Source organism: Somniosus microcephalus, chromosome 20, assembly GCF_052327205.1.
Source record: "Somniosus microcephalus isolate GS21.2 chromosome 20, FLI_Smic_1.0, whole genome shotgun sequence".
Lineage (NCBI taxonomy): Eukaryota > Metazoa > Chordata > Chondrichthyes > Squaliformes > Somniosidae > Somniosus > Somniosus microcephalus.
Genome location: NC_141006.1, coordinates 48,373,660 through 48,393,922, shown reverse-complemented (window position 1 = coordinate 48,393,922; position 20,263 = coordinate 48,373,660).

Genomic DNA, 20,263 nt, shown 5'->3' with positions numbered 1-20,263 from the left:
TTGTCCATGAGGAAAGAGGTGTAGGTGTTCCTCCTGGCGTAGAGATCTCACTGATACAGCTGTGGACTGCAAACTGTGAGATGTCGCTCATATCACCTGCTGCACCCTGGAAGGAGCTTGTGGCATAAAAGTTAAGGGTCATGGTGACTTTGACAGCCACTGGCAGTGCTGCCCATGCCCTGGTTCGAGGCTCAAGTTGTAGCTGCAGCAGGTATTATTGCTCGGTGACAGTTTGCTTAGTGAAGCGAAGACGACTGAGACATTGCTCCTCAGAGACATTGAGGTAGGAGAAGTGCTCCCTGAAGACCCGATGTGGATACGGCCTCCTACACAGTGCCCTCCTCCTCCTCCTCCCTCATCTCCCAGCTTCTCCTGATCACTCTTGTCTTCTTTGCTGCTGCTCCTCGTCCTCCAGCCCAAAAGGCAGCCTTACCAGGCCTAAAACAGCACCAGCAAAAGCTTCTTCTCACAAGTCAGAATTAACTTATATAAGTCAGAAAACAGGCCCATAGCGCCTCTCAGTCCCACTGTCCCTGAATTTACTGATCCTCTCAGTCCCACTGTTCCTGAATATACTGATCCTCTCAGTCCCACTGTTCCTGAATTTACTGATCCTCTCAGTCCCACTGTCCCTGAATTTATTGATCCTCTCAGTCCCACTGTCCCTGAATTTACTGATCCTCTCAGTCTCACTGTCCCTGAATTTACTGATCCTCTCAGTCCCACTGTCCCTGAATTTACTGATCCGCTCAGTCCCACTGTTCCTGAATTTACTGATCCTCTCAGTCTCACTGTTCCTGAATTTACTGATCCTCTTAGTCCCACTGTTCCTGAATTTACTGATCCTCTTAGTCCCACTGTTCCTGAATTTACTGATCCTCTCAGTCCCACTGTCCCTGAATTTACTAATCCTCTCAGTCCCACTGTTCCTGAATTTACTGATCCTCTTAGTCCCACTGTTCCTGAATTTATGGATCCTCTTAGTCCCACTGTTCCTGAATTTACTGATCCTCTCAATCCCACTGTCCCTGAATTTACTGATCCTCTCAGTCCCACTGTTCCTGAATTTACTGATCCTCTCAGTCCCACTGTCCCTGAATTTACTGATCCTCTCAGTCCCACCGTTCCTGAATTTACTGATCCTCTCAGTCCCACTGTTCCTGAATTTACTGATCCTCTCAGTCCCACTGTTCCTGAATTTACTGATCCTCTCAGTCCCACTGTCCCTGAATTTACTGATCCTCTCAGTCCCACTGTCGCTCCCTGAATTTACTGATCCTCTCAGTCCCACTGTTCCTGAATTTACTGATCCTCTCAGTCCCACTGTTCCTGAATTTACTGATCCTCTCAGTCCCACTGTCCCTGAATTTACTGATCCTCTCAGTCCCACTGTCGCTCCCTGAATTTACTGATCCTCTCAGTCCCACTGTTCCTGAATTTACTGATCCTCTCAGTCCCACTGTCCCTGAATTTACTGATCCTCTCAGTCCCACTGTTCCTGAATTTACTGATCCTCTCAGTCCCACTGTTCCTGAATTTACTGATCCTCTTAGTCCCACTGTTCCTGAATTTATGGATCCTCTTAGTCCCACTGTTCCTGAATTTACTGATCCTCTCAATCCCACTGTCCCTGAATTTACTGATCCTCTCAGTCCCACTGTTCCTGAATTTACTGATCCTCTCAGTCCCACTGTTCCTGAATTTACTGATCCTCTCAGTCCCACTGTTCCTGAATTTACTGATCCTCTCAGTCCCACTGTTCCTGAATTTACTGATCCTCTCAGTCCCACTGTTCCTGAATTTACTGATCCTCTCAGTCCCACTGTCCCTGAATTTACTGATCCTCTCAGTCCCACTGTCGCTCCCTGAATTTACTGATCCTCTCAGTCCCACTGTTCCTGAATTTACTGATCCTCTCAGTCCCACTGTTCCTGAATTTACTGATCCTCTCAGTCCCACTGTCCCTGAATTTACTGATCCTCTCAGTCCCACTGTCGCTCCCTGAATTTACTGATCCTCTCAGTCCCACTGTTCCTGAATTTACTGATCCTCTCAGTCCCACTGTCCCTGAATTTACTGATCCTCTCAGTCCCACTGTTCCTGAATTTACTGATCCTCTCAGTCCCACTATTCCTGAATTTACTGATCCTCTCAGTCCCACTGTCCCTGAATTTACTGATCCTCTCAGTCCCACTGTTCCTGAATTTACTGATCCTCTTAGTCCCACTGTTCCTGAATTTATGGATCCTCTTAGTCCCACTGTTCCTGAATTTACTGATCCTCTCAATCCCACTGTCCCTGAATTTACTGATCCTCTCAGTCCCACTGTTCCTGAATTTACTGATCCTCTCAGTCCCACTGTCCCTGAATTTACTGATCCTCTCAGTCCCACTGTTCCTGAATTTACTGATCCTCTCAGTTCCACTGTTCCTGAATTTACTGATCCTCTCAGTCCCACTGTCCCTGAATTTACTGATCCTCTCAGTCCCACTGTCGCTCCCTGAATTTACTGATCCTCTCAGTCCCACTGTCCCTGAATTTACTGATCGTCTCAGTCTCACTGTCCCTGAATTTACTGATCCTCTCAGTCCCACTGTCCCTGAATTTACTGATCGTCTCAGTCTCACTGTCCCTGAATTTACTGATCCTCTCAGTCCCACTGTCCCTGAATTTACTGATCCTCTCTGTAGTGTATGTACCCGTCTACCTTTAAGAGAACTATTGTATGTAACCGTCCACCTTTAAGAGAACTATTTTAGGGGTTGCACTACTTTGTTGGCTTCTGTATACTGTAATACCGACGGTGACCACACCGGTATATAAGTGCTGTGTCAGGAATTATTGGGCAGATTCGCCCTGACCTTCGAATAGTAAAGTCCTGTTTTAAGTTACTCTGGTAGTCTGTGTATTAATTAACTAAACAACCCACAGACTTTACAGTGGCGACGAGTCCGATCGTACCCTGCGGCAACAATACTTCTGAAGCAGTTAACGAGCGTCGAGAAGAGGCAACCGCCCTCGTCATTCTGCTGGGAGAAAACTCGAGTCTGCAGAGCTGGAAAGGAGGAAGAATTCAGAGACAAAGACTTCCATCAGCAACAGGCACTGACTGTCCCTTCTGCCACGGTGAGGAGTGAGCCGATCAGCACGAGAAGCAAGCCGGCCACGGTGACTGTGAGTAAGGGAAAAGTAAAAAGAATAACCGAAGGATAAGGGCGGTGCACTCGACCACGGTCGAGGGGGAAAGGAGCCGGACAGAAGTCGGGCCCAGAGGCGCTGAGACTGGGGCAGCGTGGAGCAAGGAAGCCGCGGTACAGACAGGCTGGGGACGCAACGGCGTCGTGAGACAGCTAGACTGCGACCGACGAAAAAGGCTGGGCAGCGACCGAAGCCACGAAGCACTGCGACCGGGAGCGTAGGCGCGGGTGGATATAAAAACTCAGCCGCAGCCGGGGAGGGAAGCACCGGACTGCGAGAGGGCTGGGAGGCGCGATTGGGAGCCGAGCGAGCGGGAGAGGCAGAGCCGACCAAGGGAGACTGAGCGAGAGCCAGTCCAGCGGCTGAAACTGTTCGCCGTCAACGGGGTGTACCCAGCGCCGGTAGAGCCGAGTGAGCGGGAGAGAGACAGAGCCCGAGCAAGGGGAACTGAGCGAGAGCCAGCCCAGCGGCTGAAACTGTTCGCCGTCAACGGGGTGTACCCAGCGCCGGTTGCCCTGCCGAGAAAAGGGAAAGCACTGAAGCCGACGCGCAGGCTGTGAACCTGAAAGCCAGCGGCCGTCGCCCGTGGGGAAAGTGTACCCCTCCCGCCAGGGGAAGAAACGCGGGAAGCCGCCATTAGGCGGAGAAGAAGACAGAAGCGGGGAACCGCCATTGAAGTGGGCGGGGAGAGAAGATAAGCGCGGGAAACCGCCATTTTCGCGGGAACCGCCATCATGAAGAAAAAAAAAAAGAAAATTTAAAGAAATAATCCGTGGTGTTATCAGGAAGAGAGGAAGATGCCTAAGCGTGGTAACATCAACGATTTTAATTCCGAGGTAGAAGACTGGGCCACGTATGTGGAACGCATTGAGATCTATGGTGAGGCCAATAAAATAGAAGAAGATGACAAAGCTATAACCTTGCTAAACTCGATGGGCGCGAAGACATACGGGCTCTTGAAGCATCTACTAGCACCAGCTAAACTGGCGAATCAGACTTTCAATGATATTGTTGCTGTCCTGAAGGATCATTTTAACCCCGCACCACTGATGTTAGTGGAACGATCCAAATTTTACGCGAGAACGCAACGGAAAGAGGAAAGCAACGCGGAGTACCTGATTGAACTGCGTAGGCTAGCGAAACACTGTCAGTTTAGGGAAAATCTGGCAGAGGCACTCAGAGACAAATTCGTGTGCGGAATGTCGAAGGAAGAAACACAAAAACGACTGCTCGAAGAGAACGATCTTACACTTGATAAGGCTGTCCTTATTGCTGCATCGAACGAAGCCGCAGCGAAAGGAACGGCGGAAATGCAGCTAAAGGCAGCGGCACTCAGTGTGCAGCAAATTACTTCGGGTACAACAAAATGCTATCGTTGTGGGAAGACAACACACGACCAGAACCAATGCTGGTTTAAAAACCAGGAATGTAGGAAATGTGGCAAGCTCGGTCACATAGCTAAGGTATGCCGGTCAGGAAAGAAGACCAACAATAATGAGTCACCACAAAAGAGGTACAGAAAGGTACATGAGGTGACTAGGAAGAGTCCGGAAGAACAGAATTCGGACTCACACTCCAACTGCAAGGAACTGGATAGTCTGAGAATTCACAATGTGAGTAATGAAGCTGACCGACAAGCTATCTGGATCACACTACAGATTGCAAAAGTCCAAGTGAAAATGGAAGTGGACACCGGATCGGCGTTGACGGTCATGAATAAGCATGATTATAAAAAGTTATTCAAGCATATTCCCCTACGGGATACGGAACTAGTATTGCAGACATACACGGGGCACAAAGTATACCCCATCGGAAAGATAGAAGTCAAGGTGAGATACAAGGACAAAGATCACCAAAGGATGGACCTGTATGTGTTGCCTGAGGGAGGTCCACCACTTCTGGGACGGGAGTGGATCAGGAAAATAAAGATAGACTGGCATTCACTAAACACCATGACGGTAGATTCCGGAAAGGAAGATGTCAAACCTGAACGGTTGTCCAGAATATTGGACGAAGCTAAAGAGGTAGTCCAGCAAGGACTGGGAACACTGCGAGGAATTAAAGCAAAGGTTAAGATTGCAGAACATGCAAGCCCAAAATTTTTCAAAGCCAGATCGGTACCTTACGCGATACGACCTGCTGTGGAGGCAGAACTGGAAGAACTTGAACGATCAGGGGTACTGTCAAAAGTGGACTGGAGTGAGTGGGCCACGCCCATTGTTCCCATCATGAAGTCTTCACCAAGTAACAAGCCAGGGGGACCGGGGAAGGTCCGCATCTGCGGAGACTTCAAGATCACAGTGAATCTGGTGCTTCACACGGTACAATACCCGCTTCCGCGGATTGAAGATATCTTTGCTTCGTTGGCTGGAGGGAAACACTTCACCAAGATAGACCTGGCACAGGCATACTTACAAATGGAAGTCGAGGAAGAGTTGCGTCAGTACCTCACCATCAACACACACAGAGGCTTGTATCGTTATAATAGACTGGTTTTTGGGGTAGCTTCGGCTCCAGCAATTTGGCAGAGGGCCATGGAGCAGGTATTACAAGGAATTCCAAGCACGCAGTGTTACTTAGACGATATCCTGATTACGGGAGAAGACGAGGAAGAACACCTCACAAATTTGAAACTGGTGCTCACTAGGTTGAAGGAATATGGCCTTCGAGTTAATCGCAAGAAATGTGAGTTCTTCCAAAAACGGATCTTGTACTGCGGTCATGTCATTGACCGAGAGGGGCTGCACAAGTCACCTGACAAGATAGAAGCTGTCGTGAAGGCCCCCGCTCCGGAAAACGTATCACAGTTAAGATCATTCTTGGGGTTGATTAATTATTATCACAAGTTTCTGCCGAATCTATCCACGGTGCTGCATCCGCTGAATGCTCTGTTGCGGAAAGAAGTACCATGGAAGTGGAGTGAGGAATGTAAAAAGGCCTTTCGCAGAAGCAAGGCGTTGATTACCTCTGAAGAAGTGTTGGCTCATTTCAACCCAACGTTACCTCTTCGTCTAGCTTGTGATGCTTCCCCCTATGGAATTGGAGCAGTACTTTCACACAAGTTACCAAATGGCTCGGAAAGGCCAGTGGCATTCGTGTCCCGATCATTGACCTCCGCGGAGCGAAATTATGCTCAAATAGATAGGGAGGCCCTCAGCCTTGTGTGGGGCGTAAAGAAATTCAATCATTACCTGCAGGGCAAGAAGTTCACATTACTGGCAGACCACCAGCCGTTGGTGTCCATATTCAACCCTAACAAGGCCGTTTCCACCATGACAGCGCAAAGGTTACAGAGGTGGTCCGTGTTACTTGGGGCACACCAATATGACATCGAATACAAAAGGTCCAAACAGCATGGAAATGCTGATGGGTTATCGCGCTTGCCATTGCCGATAGTAGAAGAAGCGACTACAGTGGACCCGGTAGAGATGTTCCACTCATCCATAGTGGAATGTCTACCGGTAACAAATTCGATGATCGAAAACGAAACAAGAAATGACCCGACTCTCTCACGAGTCTATGATTTAACGGTGGAGGGATGGCCAGCACAGGGCGAACCAACGCTGCCAGCATTTTCGCAGAGAAAAGAACAGCTGTCAGTGTGTCGAGGAACCCTGATGTGTGGATCTAGAGTGGTGATTCCACCCAAACTTCAACAGAAGGTGTTAAAGGAGCTGCACGAGGGACATCTGGGTGGAGTGAAAATGAAGAACCTAGCAAGAGCGTTCGTGTGGTGGCCAGGCATTGATGGGGACATCGAGGAAATCACTAAGAGCTGTCTAGGATGCCAGAAGGTCCAAAACGCGCCACCACAGGCTCCTCTGCATCCATGGGAATGGCCCTCATCTCCTTGGCAAAGGGTACACATCGACTTTGCTGGTCCATTTATGGACTCAATGGGCTAGATTTTCAGTTGATAGCGCCAGCAGTTAGCACCTTAAGAGAAGTGATTTTCGGGCGCTATGCGTGTAGTGCCCGTGCGCAGCGCAGTTTGCGCCCCGCCCCAAATTAAGTTGCCCGTTAGCGCCGGCGCAAAGTTTAGCGCCCGCCCGGATGCGCGCGCAGAAAATGACGTCACATCCTCGTGCAACGCCCTTTGTGCGCCCCGATTCCAAACTTCAGTCGGACCGCCCCATTGTGCGGCTGGCGGCCGGAGCGTTTGGAAAAAGGAACGCAACACAACCAGCGCGGGCCCCGGGGGGCGCAAATTAAAGGGGACGTGCTCTCCAGTATAAAGGCCAGCCTTTTTTCAGAAAACACTCTTGTGCAACGCATTTCTGGAGACACAACAAGGAGGATAGCTAACTGGTTTCAAGCAGCAAGAGCTCAGGTATTTTTGGACTCAGGCCAGAGCGCTGCAAGTGGCCTTTTGGAAATTTGAGTGTTTGCCAGGATTTGATGGGGGTTGCATGGGGTGCCAACGCGGAGCTGCAGCTCCATGTCCGTAGGGCTCGCAGACGCATTGTGAGAGGGGCAGCCCTGGCTAGAGGCAGAGGGGGCTACAGGCGTCGGCCACGTAGGCCTTACCCAGTCAGGCTATACCGCCAGCAGCGCTCCTACCTAAACATGAGTGCCGCGCGATGTGTTAAAAGGCTCCGATTCCGAAAGGAGGTGATTGCAGAGATCTGCCACCTGCTTCGCCGAGATCTGCGGCCAAAGCTCAGGTGCAGGACGTCTCTGTCGGTGGAAGTGAAGGTGACGGTGGCATTGAACTTCTATGCCACCGGCTCCTTCCAATACGCTGCTGGGGACATAGCAAACATCTCCCAGTACGGCGCGCATCGCTGCATCCGCCAGGTGACCGAAGCACTGTTCAGAAGGGGAAGCCAATTCATCTCCTTCCCCATGGCCCTGGAGAGCCAGCATCAGCGCGCATAGGGATTTTCCAGACTCGGGGAATTCCCCTTGGTGCAGGGCGCCATTGACTGTACGCATGTGGCTTTGCGGGCCCCTCTGGAGCATGGCGAGCAGTATCGCAACAGGAAGGGCTACCATTCTCTGAATGTGCAGCTGGTCTGTGACCACAAGCAGCGCATCATGGCAGTCAATGCCAGCTTCCCAGGCAGCAGCCACGATGCCTTTATCCTGCGGCAGAGTACTGTGCATGACATGTTCCAGGCACAGCCTCCCCCAAGAGGATGGCTACTCGGGGACAAAGGCTATCCTTTGTGCACCTGGCTCATGACCCCGCTCCGCGCGCCCAGGACCGCTGCTGAAGAGGCCTACAACGAGAGCCATCAAACCACCCGCAACATCATCGAGCTAACTATTGGGGTCCTCAAGCAGCGGTTCCGCTGCCTTGATCGCTCCGGAGGAGCTCTCCAGTATTCGCCGGACCGGGTCTCCCAATTTGTGGTGGTTTGCTGCATGCTACACAACCTGGCTATCCGCAGGACTCAGGCACTGCCACCTGACGTTGGACCAGCACCTCAGGAGGAGGAGCAGGAGGAGCATGAGGAGGAGGAGGAGGAGGAGCAGGAGTACGTTCCCAGGAGGGAGCGACCAGGGCCAAGGGCCGCACGACGCCACCTTATTACACGGTACTTCTAAGCCCCCTGTCAGGGAATGGCCAGGGGCCATGAGGGAAGATGAATGCAGCCGCTCCGCAAGCCCTCAGCCGGCGAAGCCAACAAACACTAAGAAGAACAACCATGGAGACTGCATGAATAAAGATAATTTTTTATTACACAAAAATGAAAAGCCCTTCCCACATGAATCCCCAAAAACAATAAACGGGCCCCACAAAAAGCCCAACAAACGACTCACTCCCACAAACTGGGGAGGAGTCACTCCACCTTTCTTCAAACCGGGCCTCAACGTCGGCCTAACGCAAAAAATAAGCCCTCCAACAACACAACCATGGGCAAAATAAAGATGGCCACCGCCATATAAAAGGAAAGCTGGCCACACCCTCTACTGAGTGGCCCGCGAGGGCGAGACCTTGCCCAGCCTTTTGCCTCCCCTGCCCGGCCTGCTGCTCCTTCGCAAGCTCTGCCCAGTGGCTGCTGCGAGGCTGGTGGAAGGTGCCTGAGGCTCAGATGCCCTTCCGCCAGATGCCGCTGGGGGGCGGCCTACACGGCGTTTGGGCCTCGAGGGGCCGTCTGCTGAGTGGCGCACCTGAGCCTGGCCACCATCAGCTGCAGCCGCTTGCCCTTGACGCCCCAGTGGGGGAATGGCGGCGACGGATGGCGCAATGTGGGCCAGCTGGCGTCTGGGATGCGCTGGCTGGTGCTGTGGCGCGGTGGCACTCGGCCGGGCCCGCACTGCAGGATCCGCAACAATCAGCCGAGGGGCGGCTTGCTGGGATGGTCCAGCGCGGCGGCTGCCCTGGCGATGCCTGCCTGAGACAGCGCGTGTGGCAGCAGTGAGTGCCCCTGTTGTCCTGGTGTGCGCGCGCATCACATCCGCCAGGGTCTTGACGGCATCAGTCAGCATGCGGCCACTCGCGGCAGTTGCTGCCCCGAACTCGCGCACACTGGTCGCCAGCGACTCGATGGCCTCAGGCATGCGCCCCACCACGCTCATGAGCTCCGTGTGGCGCCGGTCCGAATCCTCGGCCATCTTATCCAGCTTCCGCACCTCCTCCGAGGTGAAGGTGTCCGGACTGGAGTCGCGACTCTCCCGCTGGGGAGGAGGGGGCCGAACTAAGGGACCCTTGCCACGTTGGTGGCGGCGAGTGTGCCGATCAGCAGCACTCCCCTCTGATCCTCCCCCCCTTTGGGGGGAAGGCCGCGGGCCACGCGCACGGCTCCTGGGTGGCTGGACGCCACTGGTCCCAGAAGCTGCATTGCCCTGCGACAGTTCCTCCAGGCACTCGTCCAGTGAGGAGGTCTCAAGCATTTCCTCCTCTCCTGCAGGACGTGACTGTTCCCCCGATGGTCCGGCTTGCTCCGCCTCCTCCTCCTGCTCGGAGGTGCTGTCACTGGCAGCTTCAGGGTCCTGGTCGTCACCAGCTGAAAGCAGGAATGCACAAGAGTAGCTTCAGAGTGAGGAGACGGCGTCAGCGAGGGAGTTAGGACTGGTGGCATTCAGCGCATTGGTGGGACAGTGGCAAAGGAGGTAGCTCGGATGGGCCAGTGCGACGCGAGAGGGCCAAAAGGCGAGGTCCTTACCATTGCCGGGCAGTGGAGGGTCGGATACTCCGCACGCTGTGGGGACGATCACACGGGCTCCCATGAGCAAACACACGCGCTCCTCCAGCCGAGTGAGCTTCTGCAGCTTGGCGCGGCCACCCCTGGCACGGGCCTGGTGATTAAAGGCTCCTTTAGCCTGCAAGAGAAAGGACGGGCTGTAAGTGCGCAGTGTAGCCCTGATGTAGTGTGCACTGCCTCCCATGGTGGAATAGCTTGGCCAGAGTGAAGCCCTGATGTAGTGTGCACTGTCTCCCATGGTGGAATAGCTTGGCCAGAGTGAAGCCCTGATGTAGTGTGCACTGCCTCCCATGGTGGAATAGCTTGGCCAGAGTGAAGCCCTGATGTACTGTGCACAGCCTCCCATGGTGGAATAGCTTGGCCAGAGTGAAGCCCTGATGTAGTGTGCACAGCCTCCCATGGTGGAATAGCTTGGCCAAAGTGTAGAGTGCCGAATGGCCATTTGATGCTCATGACTGTCCCAATGCTGCTGGCTGAGGGCTGGCCAATAGGACTTTCAGCTCCCTTTGCCCATCATGTCAGGTGTACATGCAAGAATGAGGAGGAGACTGGAAAGGCTACTCACCTTGACAATCCTGGTCAGGTCGTTGTATTTTTTACGACATTGTTTGTGGGTCCTGGGGGCATCGCCGGTGAACGTCACCCTCTGGGCGATCTGCTTCCAGGCTTTGGTGTAGTCGTGGTGGGTTGGATTCCTCCCACTCTCTGGGAACAAGATCTTGCGCCTCACCTCCAGAGCTGTGACTATTATGTCCAGATCACCCTCTGAGAAGCGCAGGGCACGCTGACGGGCCTTCTCTGGCGTTGCCATGACTCTCTGGGGCTGAGCAGCAGTGTTGAGGCCTCTTTGCAAGGCTGCAGTGTGTAGGGCGTGGCAGCAGACCAATTCGTCCCTTCCCCCTTTAAGAGCTGGTCGGCGCCATGGGGTCTGCTGTCAGTCCAAAAATGACCGCACCCGCGCTGCGCCCCGCCTGGGCGCTATCCCTCTGGACCGCCGGCATAGCGCCTAAGGATAGTAGTGGAACGCCTCTTTTAGCGCTCCACCAACCTCTTAGGGCGAAGCCACTGAATTCCCGGCAACGGGGCGCTACTTTGGGGCGGGCGCTAACTTCGGGCGGGCGCTAAGGTTAGCGCCCCAAAACTGCCTATACTGAAAATCTAGCCCAATGTTTCTAATAGCGGTGGATGCACACTCCAAGTGGCCGGAGGTAATAAAGCTGTCCACCACCACCACGGAAAAAACCATCACAGTGTTAAGGACCATGTTTGCTAGGAATGGGCTGCCGGAACAGATCTGTTCTGATAATGGACCGCAATTTGTGTCCAAAGAATTCAAGAAATTCTTAAAGAGCAATGGGGTTAAGCACTACACGTCAGCCCCATACCATCCCGCCTCCAATGGATTGGCTGAAAGGTTTGTCCAGACCTTCAAGAAGGCCATAAAGGCCATGGGTAATGAAGCCATTAACTTACAACATAAGGTGGATAGCTTCTTGTTGGCATACAGGAATGCAACACATGCGGTCACAAATCAAACTCCCGCCATGATGTTTTTTAATAGACGACTAAGATGCCGGCTGGATTTGCTTAAGCCAAACGTCAGAAGGGACGTAGAGAACCGGCAATTCCAGGGCATGAATGAAAGGCCAACTAGATCTTTTCAGATAGGTCAACAAGTTTTGGCCCGGGACTACCGTACCGAGAAATGGCAGCCTGGAACTATTGGGAAAAGGCTAGGGCCGTTGATGTATACGGTGGACACTGGGGACAGCATAATAAGGCGCCATGTTGACCAGATCATAGGGTCAGCCACAAATGGCCAACCTACTCCACCACCTTACACGGTTAATGTTGAGACAGAGATACCCAGAACACCTACCTCCGATCTGGTAATACTGGAATCAGATGAACCTGACACTGTCCTTCAAGCCGAATCGACCTTGCCAGAAGCACCTGCTACCCCGCCGGGAGTTACGACACCACTGAGGCGTTATCCGGACAGAGTCCGGAAACCTCCAGAGAGACTGAATCTGTGAACTGTCTTGCATAAAGTTGCATATATGTTATAATGTATGTTTAATGGGGAATCAGTATGTTGTAAGCTAAAAAGGGAGGATTGTAGTGTATGTACCCGTCTACCTTTAAGAGAACTATTGTATGTAACCGTCCACCTTTAAGAGAACTACTTTAGGGGTTGCACTACTTTGTTGGCTTCTGTATACTGTAATACCGACGGTGACCACACCGGTATATAAGTGCTGTGTCAGGAATTATTGGGCAGATTCGCCCTGACCTTCGAATAGTAAAGTCCTGTTTTAAGTTACTCTGGTAGTCTGTGTATTAATTAACTAAACAACCCACAGACTTTACACTCTCAGTCCCACCGTTCTTGAATTTACTGATCCTCTCAGTCCCACCGTTCCTGAATTTACTGATTCTCTCAGTCCCACTGTCGCTCCCTGAATTTACTGATCCTCTCAGTCCCACTGTCCCTGAATTTACTGATCCTCTCAGTCTCACTGTCCCTGAATTTACTGATCCTCTCAGTGTCACTGACCCTGAATTTACTGATCCTCTCAGTCCCACTGTTCCTGAATTTACTGATCCTCTCAGTCCCACTGTCGCTCCCTGAATTTACTGATCCTCTCAGTTCAACTGTCCCTGAATTTACTGATCCTCTCAGTCCCACTGTTCCTGAATTTACTGATCCTCTCAGTCCCACTGTCCCTGAATGTACTGATCCTCTCAGTCACACTGTCCCTGAATTTACTGATCCTCTCAGTCCCACTGTCCCTGAATTTACTGATCCTCTCAGTCCCACTGTCCCTGAATTTACTGATCCTCTCAGTCTCACTGTCCCTGAATTTACTGATCCTCTCAGTCCCACTGACCCTGAATTTACTGATCCTCTCAGTCCCACTGTTCCTGAATTTACTGATCCTCTCAGTCCCACTGTCCCTGAATTTACTGATCCTCTCACTCCCACTGTTCCTGAATTTACTGATCCTCTCAGTCTCACTGTTCCTGAATTTACTGATTCTCTCAGTCCCACTGTCCCTGAATTTACTGATCCTCTCAGTCCCACCATTCTTGAATTTACTGATCCTCTCAGTCTCACTGTTCCTGAATTTACTGATTCTCTCAGTCTCACTGTCCCTGAATTTACTGATCCTCTCAGTCCCACTGTTCCTGAATTTACTGATCCTCTCAGTCCCACTGTTCCTGAATTTACTGATCCTCTCAGTCCCACTGTCCCTGAATTTACTGATCCTCTCAGTCCCACTGTCCCTGAATTTACTGATCCTCTCAGTTCCACTGTTCCTGAATTTACTGATCCTCTCAGTCTCACTGTTCCTGAATTTACTGATCCTCTCAGTCTCACTGTCCCTGAATTTACTGATCCTCTCAGTCCCACTGTCCCTGAATCTACTGATCCTCTCAGTCCCACTGTCCCTGAATTTACTGATCCTCTCAGTCCCACTGTCCCTGAATTTACTGATCCTCTCAGTCCCACTCTTCCTGAATTTACTGATCCTCTCAGTCCCACTGTCCCTGAATTTACTGGTCCTCTCAGTCCCACTGTCCCTGAATTTACTGTTCCTCTCAGTCCCACTCTTCCTGAATTTACTGATCCTCTCAGTTCCACTGTTCCTGAATTTACTGATCCTCTCACTCCCACTGTCCCTGAATTTACTGATCCTTTCAGTCCCACTGTCCCTGAATTTACTGATCCTCTCAGTCCCACTGTTGCTGAATTTACTGATCCTCTCAGTCCCACTGTTCCTGAATTTACTAATCCTCTCAGTCCCACTGTCCCTGAATTAACTGATCCTCTCAGTCTCACTGTCCCTGAATTTACTGATCCTCTCACTCCCACTGTTCCTGACTTTACTGATCCTCTCAGTCCCTCTGTCCCTGAATTTACTGATCCTCTCAATCCCACTGTTCCTGAATTTACTGATCCTCTCAGTCCAACTGTTCCTGAATTTACTGATCCTCTCAGTCCCACTGTTCCTGAATTTACTGATCCTCTCAGTCCCACTGTCCCTGAATTTACTGATCCTCTCAGTCCCACTGTCATCCCCTGAATTTACTGATCCTCTCAGTCCCACTGCCCCTGAATTTACTGATCCTCTCAGTCCCACTGTTCCTGAATTTACTAATCCTCTCAGTCCCACTGTCCCTGAATTTACTGATCCTCTCAGTCCCACTGTTCCTGAATTTACTGATCCTCTCAGTCCCACTGTTCCTGAATTTACTGATCCTCTCAGTCCCACTGTCCCTGAATTTACTGATCCTCTCAGTCCCACTGTTCCTGAATTTACTGATCCTCTCAGTCCCACTGTTCCTGAATTTACTGATCCTCTCAGTCCCACTGTTCCTCAATTGACTGATCCTCTCAGTCTCACTGTTCCTGAATTTACTGATCCTCTGAGTCCCACTGTCCCTGAATTTACTGATCCTCTCAGTCCCACTGTTCCTGAATTTACTGATCCTCTCAGTGCCACTGTCCCTGAATTTACTGATCCTCTCAGTCCCACTGTCCCTGAATTTACTGATCCTCTCAGTCCCACTGCCCCTCAATTTACTGATCCTCTCAGTCCCACTGTTCCTGAATTTAATAATCCTCTCAGTCCCACTGTCCCTGAATTTACTGATCCTCTCAGTCCCACTGTCCCTGAATTTACTGATCCTCTCAGTCTCACTGTTCCTGAATTTACTGATCCTCTCAGTCCCACGGACCCTGAATTTACTGATCCTCTCAGTCCCACTGTTCCTGAATTTACTGATCCTCTCAGTCTCACTGTTCCTGAATTTACTGATCCTCTCAGTCCCACTGTCCCTGAATTTACTGATCCTCTCACTCCCACTGTTCCTGAATTTACTGATCCTCTCAGTCTCACTGTTCCTGAATTTACTGATCCTCTCAGTCCCACTGTTCCTGAATTTACTGATCCTCTCAGTCCCACTGTTCCTGAATTTACTGATCCTCTCAGTCCCACTGTCCCTGAATTTACTGATCCTCTCAGTCCCACTGTTCCTGAATTTACTGATCCTCTCAGTCCCACTGTTCCTGAATTTACTGATCCTCTCAGTCCCACTGTTCCTGAATTGACTGATCCTCTCAGTCTCACTGTTCCTGAATTTACTGATCCTCTGAGTCCCACTGTCCCTGAATTTACTGATCCTCTCAGTCCCACTGTTCCTGAATTTACTGATCCTCTCAGTGCCACTGTCCCTGAATTTACTGATCCTCTCAGTTCAACTGTCCCTGAATTTACTGATCCTCTCAGTCCCACTGTCCCTGAATTTACTGATCCTCTCAGTCCCACTGCCCCTCAATTTACTGATCCTCTCAGTCCCACTGTTCCTGAATTTACTAATCCTCTCAGTCCCACTGTCCCTGAATTTACTGATCCTCTCAGTCCCACTGTTCCTGAATTTACTAATCCTCTCAGTCCCACTGTCCCTGAATTTACTGATCCTCTCAGTCCCACTGTCCCTGAATTTACTGATCCTCTCAGTCTCACTGTTCCTGAATTTACTGATCCTCTCAGTCCCACGGACCCTGAATTTACTGATCCTCTCAGTCCCACTGTTCCTGAATTTACTGATCCTCTCAGTCTCACTGTTCCTGAATTTACTGATCCTCTCAGTCCCACTGTCCCTGAATTTACTGATCCTCTCACTCCCACTGTTCCTGAATTTACTGATCCTCTCAGTCTCACTGTTCCTGAATTTACTGATTCTCTCAGTCCCACTGTCCCTGAATTTACTGATCCTCTCATTCCCACTGTTCTTGAATTTACTGATCCTCTCAGTCTCACTGTTCCTGAATTTACTGATCCTCTCAGTCCCACTGTCCCTGAATTTACTGATCCTCTCACTCCCACTGTTCCTGAATTTACTGATCCTCTCAGTCTCACTGTTCCTGAATTTACTGATCCTCTCAGTCCCACTGTTCCTGAATTTACTGATCCTCTCAGTCTCACTGTTCCTGAATTTACTGATCCTCTCAGTCCCACTGTTCCTGAATTTACTGATCCTCTCAGTCCCACTGTCCCTGAATTTACTGATCCTCTCAGTCTCACTGTTCCTGAATTTACTGATCCTCTCAGTCCCACTGTCCCTGAATTTACTGATCTTCTCAGTCCCACTGTTCCTGAATTTACTGATCCTCTCAGTCCCACTGTCCCTGAATTTACTGATCCTCTCAGTTCCACTGTTCCTGAATTTACTGATCCTCTCAGTCTCACTGTCCCTGAATTTACTGATCCTCTCAGTCCCACTGTCCCTGAATCTACTGATCCTCTCAGTCCCACTGTTCCTGAATTTACTGATCCTCTCAGTCCCACTGTCCCTGAATTTACTGATCCTCTCAGTCCCACTCTTCCTGAATTTACTGATCCTCTCAGTTCCACTGTTCCAGAATTTACTGATCCTTTCATTCCCACTGTTCCAGAATTTACTGATCCTTTCAGTCCCACTGTCCCTGAATTTACTGATCCTCACAGTTCCACTGTTCCTGAATTTACTGATCTTCTCAGTTCCACTGTTCCTGAATTTACTGATCCTCTCAGTCCCACTGTTCCAGAATTTACTGATCCTTTCAGTCCCACTGTCCCTGAATTTACGGATTCTCTCAGTCCCACTGTCCCTGAATTAACTGATCCTCTCAGTCTCACTGTCCCTGAATTTACTGATCCTCTCACTCCCACTGTTCCTGAATTTACTGATCCTCTCAGTCCCACTGTTCCTGAATTTACTGATCCTCTCAGTCCCACTGTTCCTGAATTTACTAATCCTCTCAGTCCCACTGTCCCTGAATTTACTGATCCTCTCAGTCCCACTGTTCCTGAATTTACTGATTCTCTCAGTCCCACTGTTCCTGAATTTACTGATCCTCTCAGTCCCACTGTTCCTGAAAATACTGATCCTCTCAGTCCCACTATTCCTGAATTTACTGATCCTCTCAGTCCCACTGTCCCTGAATTTACTGATCCTATCGATTCCACTGTTCCTGAATTTACTGATCCTCTCAGTCCCACTGTTCCTGAATTTACTGATCCTCTCTGTCCCACTGTTCCTGAATTTACTGATCCTCTCATTCCCACTGTCCCTGAATTTACTAATCCTCTCAGTTCCACTGTTCCTGAATTTACTAATCCTCTCAGTCCCACTGTTCCTGAATTTACTGATCCTCTCAGTCCCACTGTTCCTGAATTTACTGATCCTCTCAGTCCCACTGTCCCTGAATTTACTGATCATCTCAGTCCCACTGTCCATGAATTTACTGATCCTCTCAGTCCCACTGTCCCTGAATTTACTGATCCTCTCAGTCCCACTGTCCCTGAATTTACTGATCCTCTCAGTCCCACTGTTCCTGAATTTACTGATGCTCTCATTCCCACTGTTCCTGAATTTACTGATCCTCTCAGTCCCACTGTCGCTCCCTGAATTTACTGATCCTCTCATTCCCACTGTTCCTGAATTTACTGATCCTCTCAGTCCCACTGTCACTCCCTGAATTTACTGATCCTCTCAGTCCCACTGTCCCTGAATTTACTGATCCTCTCAGTCCCACTGTTCCTGAATTTACTGATCCTCTCAGTCCCACTGTCGCTCCCTGAATTTACTGATCCTCTCAGTCCCACTGTCCCTGAATTTACTGATCCTCTCAGTCCCACTGTTCCTGAATTTACTGACCCTCTCAGTCCCACTGTCGCTCCCTGAATTTACTGATCCTCTCAGTCCCACTGTCCCTGAATTTACTGATCCTCTCAGTCCCACTGTTCCTGAATTTACTGATCCTCTCAGTCCCACTGTCGCTTCCTGAATTTACTGATCCTCTCAGTCCCACTGTCGCTTCCTGAATTTACTGATCCTCTCAGTCCCACTGTCCCTGAATTTACTGATCTTCTCAGTCCCACTGTTCCTGAATTTACTGATCCTCTCAGTCCCACTGTCCCTGAATTTACTAATCCTCTCAGTCCCACTGCCCCTGAATTTACAGATCCTCTCAGTCCCACTGCCCCTGAATTTACTGATCCTCTCAGTCTCACTATCACTGAATTTTCTGATCCTCTCAGTCCCACTGTCCCTGAATTTACTGATCCTCTCAGTCCCACTGCCCCTGAATTTTCTAATCCTCTCAGTCCCACTGCCCCTGAATTTACTGATCCTCTCATTCCCACTGCCCTTGAATTTACTGATCCTCTCAGTCCCACTGTTCCTGAATTTACTGATCCTCTCAGTCCCACTGTTCCTGAATTTACTGACCCTCTCAGTCCCACTGTTCCTGAATTTACTGATCCTCTCATTCCCACTGTCCATGAATTTACTGATCCTCTCCTTCCCACTGTTCCTGAATTTACTGATCCTCTCAGTCCCACTCTTCCTGAATTTACTGATCCTCTCAGTCCCACTGTTCCTGAATTTACTGATCCTCTCAGTCCCACTGTTCCTGAATTTACTCATCCTCTCAGTCCCACTGTCCCTGAATTTACTGATCCTCTCAGTCCCACTGTTCCTGAATTTACTGATCCTCTCATTCCCACTGTTCCTGAATTTACTGATCCTCTCAGTCCCACTGTCCCTGAATTTACTGATCCTCTCAGTCCCACTGTCACCCCCTGAAAGTTAACCAGTAGCAGGAAAGGGCAAGCCAGCAACTAAGTGGTATGTAGTCGATAAGAACTTTAAATAGCACTGCTGAAGGATTCTTCCTGACTGTTAGTGCCAAGCGTTGCTGAGCCAGTTTATCACATGTTGAGTCAGGTGCTGGTGCAGACCAATATCACAAAGGGTCCTATATCAAGCATAGGACACTTAATTAAATATTTCAATCAGTGTACGGTAACATAGTAGTTATGTTACTGGACTAGTATCCAGAGGCTTGGACTAATAATTTGGAGACGTAGGGCTGGATTTTGCCAATGGGGAGCTTTTGGAGGCGGGACTCCCACTTGTCAGGTTTCAGTCCCACCTCCATCAACGTCTGGTCAACCCACGCTATTTTCCCTTGATTGACCTTGTTAAGGGCGGGCTTAGCAGGCCAATTAAGGGAAAGCTGGTTACAGAGAATGTCAACGTATGATGTTTCAGATGAATTGTCATCGTTTGACAGCTCTGTGAAGCTGTCAAACACTGACATTCTCTGTAGTTTGATGAGTTCTTCAATTCAAGACTCATCAAACCTCTTTATTTAGCAGAAATTAGATGGTTGCTGCATTGGAGAAAGCAGCGACCATCTGTCATCTCTGCCGTGGAGGTGTGAGACTCTCCGCATACCCAACTCTTGAAGCCTGCAGGAAGAAACAAAGGTAAGTAAACTTTTACTAACACTTTCCACTTACCTCACATACTCACCTCTCCACACTTGCACCCATCACTTACCTTCACAGCGCACTTTTGCACCCCTCCAACCTCTGCAGACCCACTGCTCACCTCGGTGACCCTGGCAGGGTTCAGAGCCTTCGGGAAGCCCGCACTTGTGTGGATAAAATTGGGATAATCCTCTTATCTGCCTGTTAACTACCTGTTAACAGGCAGATAAGTGGCATTAATCCTCTTCCCACCTCCAAGGAGACGGGACCCGGCGCGGGACAGCTACCCGCCTCCTGGTAAGATGGCACGGAGGCGGGTTGGGGGCAGGTTGGGCACCCGCTCCCAGATTCTACCATTTTCCTGGCAGTCCCGCCTCCCCAGGACTGGCAAGATCGTGCCCATAAATTCAAATCCCACCATGGCAGCTGGGGAATTTAAATTCAGTTAATTAAATAAATCTGGAATAAAAAGCTTGTGTCAGGTTGACTCTCAAGCCAGCCACTCAGTTGTACCAAACCAATACAAAGAAGTACTGCAGCGGTTCAATAAGGCGGCTCACTGCCACCTTCTCAAGGGCAATTAGGGAT